Genomic DNA, 4,041 nt, shown 5'->3' on the forward strand with positions numbered 1-4,041 from the left:
AGTTTAATTATTACTGAAGTGTTAAATGAGGAGGTCAGGAAGGATGAGTGTCGTTGTTGTAATAAAAGACAGTGCATTGTACTTTACAACTCATAACAATGTTGATACTGAAGTTGGAAATACAATACGTTAGAATTGGAGGCGGATAGGATTCTACGATGAATTCTTTTAAAACTAATTTAAATTATAAGATTTTGTGTTTCATTTTAAGCATCTTTTTTTATTTCTATTATATTTTCTTCCTCTTCTATCTTAAAGGTGAACCAAAAATAAATGTTTAACAAACCAACATTTATACACCTATAAGAAATTAATAGGTTTAAGAGAGAAAAAGGAAAATATAATTCTTTGGTGTATTTTTTTTATAGTTTTCACAAACTTTTTTATTCTCCTATTTTATTTTAAGGTCGATTTTGATATTTATGACATGGTTTTGAGTTTTTTTGGTTATTGTATCCTCAATATATATGAATTATATAATTGTTATCATAATTCCCCGTTGGGTATATGTAAATAGTATTAAGGTAGATAATTGAAATAAGCGGATGAAGTTTTCTCACATTTGAGAATACAAAAGTTCCAGACACCTAAACATCACCCCAAAAAAATTTCAACTTCAACGCAATATGTGAGCAAAACATAATAAGTAAATATGGATGACATCATAAGTCATCGAGGATTTTCCATAGTCGTCCAAGATTTTTAGAAAAAGACTTCACATATGGGAAGAAAAATTAACTAAGAAGGATTTTGTGCTTGATCGACATAAAAGCCCAAAAAGAACATATGTTGTTGATACTATTGGATGAACAAAAGAAGCTATTAAACATGACATTTACCCACAAATTAATTCTTTTCCTATTGTCAAAATTTAATTGGAGGCTGAAAATGATGATCAGTGTAACAACCTAATTTTAGTAATTAGTTCTTATATTATTTTATTATATTATATTTAATTATTTGGAGTGTTAAGTAATTAAGTGGTTGTGAGGTAGTATAATAATTGATTATATTAATTGAATTAGTATGTTAATTAATTAGTTGATATGAGATATAGTTAAATAATTATATTAATTAAATTGGTATGACTAGTGAGTGGTTAATTATTTAAATTTAAATAGAGGTATTTAAATATTAGGTATTATTGGACCTAGTGATTAAATTAGATGATTTAATCCCAACTAGAATACTATTATAAATAGTAAGAGGTGAGGGAAGTGGGAATTAGAATTCACTTGAGCATTGAAGGCAATAGAGGAAAAGGAGAGGAAACGTAAAGAGGAGCTAGGGTTTCCATCAGATTGACGAGGTAAGGGGGGAATCCTTATTATTATGGGTTAGTATGATTGGGTCAATGGGTAGGAACATGTTTTAGGTTGAGATCCTTAATTGGCATGGTTTTGGAATTATTAGGTCTTGATAAATACTCTTGAATTGTGATGATTAAATTATGCTAAAACTGTGAATGAATATATATTTGGATGAGTCATAATTTTCTGAACGTGTAGCTTTTTACGGAATCGAAATCGGAGGTCCGGAAGTCCTCCAACGATGAAAAATGCGGGGAAATCTGCATTCTGTTTCGTTGTTAGCGCAGGAACAGCTTTCTGTTTTGCGTTAACCGGTTAACCCAGGGCGTTAACCGGTTAACACTGTTACGAGATTGAAAAATTACATTCTGTCTTGCGTTAACCAGTTAACACTGTTAAAAATTGCCAAGAAGCGCATTCTGTTTTGCGTTTACCGATTAACCCAGGGCGCTAACCGGTTAACACTGTTTGAAAAGTGAAAAACTGATATTTAAATGTTGTGTGCGTTTTGGAATGAAATCTATGCGTACATATTTGATGATTGGCCTATAGTGGTGAATAATATATTGTATGAATGTGTATGTATACCATTATTGAATTGTGAATGATTTATGGTTATGGATGTGTATATGTAATCGTAATTGATGTGTTGTGATGAATGTGTATATGTACCAATTGTGAGTCATGGTGATATGTGGGATGTTAAGACGGTATGTAGATGGTCTTAATTGCATATGTGTTGGTATGTGTGCATTCATTCATAGCATGGTTGACTTCATTGTGGAAGTGGTTAAGCGGTGATCCTTCATTGGAAACAGACGTAGTAGACGTTAATCCTTAATTGGGATTAGGCGTAGTATTAAGCGGCGATCCTTCATTGGAAACAGACGTAGCAGACGTTAATCCTTAATTGGGATTAGGCGTAGTATTAAGCGGTGATCCTTTATTGGAAACAAACGTAGGGCTTTGGTCTTGTCCGGATCGGAAGCGTGGCTTGGATTCTAGATATTGAATCGGAAAGCGGTGAAACTTTGAGTTCACATTGAGGTACCGCATGCATGGAGTCACATTGTCTTGCATTGAGTCGTTTATAATTATGTGATAATTGATGTGGGTGTGATGTATGTTTGAAATATGTGGAATGATTGTCTGTTAATATCATTGATATAATAATACAAAGTATGATGAATTCTTGAATTGTTGTTTTAATTCATTGTGCCTTATTATGCTATTTCATAATAATTTGAATTCTCACCCTTTCTGTTTGAATGTTACCTTTACATGGGTATCGTGCAGATACTACAGAGTAGTATTGCTGGAGTAGGTGGACGGTAGCTCGCTCAAGATTAGTTGGAGAGTTTCCGTATTTAGTTTGAAATTAGGTAATGAGTCAATGCTCTGGTCATGTAACACTGGGTAGATTAGTGGTATTGGACTCATATCTTACCTTGATATGCTTTATGTCATTAATTGTTTTATTTTATTTGAAGTGATTATTGAGAGATGATCATGGTATGGGACATGGATCATATTATGAAATACATGAGTATTCTTTACTTTCCGCTGCGAACGCATATTGCTTGAATATTCATGATGAGTGAAATGTGTTATTTTGAATGACCAGGTGTATTGTTGGTTTTTGAAAAGTTTTAAGTTTCGAAAACGTCGATGTGACGCCCTTTTCTTTATATGCGTGCTTATTTACTCTGATTATATGCTAAATAATTTGGGGTAGAAAAATGGGTGTTACAATCAGGCCTACAAAAAAAGTATACCTATTATTGTTAAGGTCAGGGTAATCAGAGTGTAGTTTTTAATATAATATACTTCTTTCGGAAAAATAAATTAATGTTGTTAATCATGTGAGAGACTTTGTGTAATTCTAATAAAATTTAAGAGTGGTGGTATGTTTTAGGATTTTATTACGACTCAACTATTAATCAAGAAGGTCATGGAAGAGGTGTCGCATTTTCAAGAGGCATGCATATGAAGGTGGGAGATTTTTTCTAAAGGACTCAATTTTACTCTTTTTAATTTCTGTAAGTATCAAACATTTTATATTAAGATATTATACATAAATTAAATATAATTAAAATAAAAACCTTAAATCATCTTTTTCATAGCTCATATTGAATTTTTTTTATAAAAACTAAGAACAATATATTCATAATCATTAATAAAAAATGTTGAAATTAAAATGGAAATAATAAATCTACTTAACATTATTTAAATTTTATTGAATACGGAGGATTTTCCAGTTATGTTAATTGGTTTGATATATGGAAACACAAAATATCAATCTAATGGAAAATATCATGGACCGCATAGCGCAATAGATTAGCGCGTTTGACTTCGGATCAAAAGGTCGTGGGTTTGATTCCCACTATGGTCGATAACTTGTTTTAATTTCTCTCTAAACAAGATGAAAATAAATGATTTCAGGGATTCAATTTTAGCATCAAATTATGTTCCTATATCTACACACCCTTAAAAAATCAGAAGGTTTGATAGAGAAAGTGTAGTTTTTTTTAATTTTCTAAAACTTTCTTATCCATTCTATTTACTTATTGTAATTTTGTCTTATGTGGATGACACGAGTTTGGATTGCTACTGTTATTGGAGAAATGGGGAGCTTTAATATAATAAAATTTTGCCACAATAAAGTGTAATAATTGAACAAAAGGAGGCAATAAATCGTAATATTAATGCTAAAGTCAGAATGAGAACCTGG

The 4,041-nt window shown here is 31.3% G+C and overlaps 1 non-coding gene across 1 annotated transcript; it reads left to right on the plus strand.

Annotated features, from left to right (window-relative positions):
• Positions 1-3,628: 3,628 nt before the first annotated feature.
• On the plus strand, positions 3,629-3,702 carry TRNAR-UCG (transfer RNA arginine (anticodon UCG)). Its single transcript has one exon. It is a non-coding gene; the product is annotated as a tRNA-Arg (tRNA).
• Positions 3,703-4,041: the final 339 nt, after the last annotated feature.

This window comes from Lathyrus oleraceus, chromosome 3 (genome assembly GCF_024323335.1).
Source record: "Lathyrus oleraceus cultivar Zhongwan6 chromosome 3, CAAS_Psat_ZW6_1.0, whole genome shotgun sequence".
Classification (NCBI taxonomy): domain Eukaryota; kingdom Viridiplantae; phylum Streptophyta; class Magnoliopsida; order Fabales; family Fabaceae; genus Lathyrus; species Lathyrus oleraceus.